Source organism: Myotis lucifugus, unplaced genomic scaffold (genome assembly GCF_000147115.1).
Source record: "Myotis lucifugus unplaced genomic scaffold, Myoluc2.0 scaffold_2, whole genome shotgun sequence".
In the NCBI taxonomy this organism is placed as follows: Eukaryota; Metazoa; Chordata; class Mammalia; order Chiroptera; family Vespertilionidae; genus Myotis; species Myotis lucifugus.
The window spans coordinates 24,605,470-24,605,955 of NW_005871050.1; positions in this window are offsets into that span (position 1 = coordinate 24,605,470).

Consider the following 486-nt stretch of genomic DNA (forward strand, 5'->3'; position numbering starts at 1 on the left):
GCAGGGCTGATCAGGGGGTTGTGGCGCTGCCCCCTGTCACACTGATCCTGGTGCTGGGAGGCCTCATGGCTCGCTGATCCCAGTGCTGGGAGGCATATTACCCTCTACTATATAAGATAGAGGCCTGGTGCATGGGTGGGGGCCGCCTGGTTTGCCCTGAAGGGTGTCCTGGATCAGGGTGGGGGTCCCCACTGGGGTGCCTGGCCAATCTGGGTGAGGGGCTGAGGGCCGTTTTCAGGCTGGCGGGTGACTGAAGCTCCCAACTGCTCCTTTTTTTCTTTTTTATTCTGGGCCAGATTTAGCTCTGAGGCCTCGCTGCTGAAAGCAGTTTTCTGGCCTTTACCTTCTGTATTTGATACAATGTTGCGGTCCGGCTGGCTGAAGCCCGGCTGACTGAAAGCCGGTTTCTAGGGTTTTGTTTAGCTTCTCTATTTGCAACATAGTTGCTTAGAGTTGCAGCTGAGAGGCGGGCAAGTCAGGCGTGGA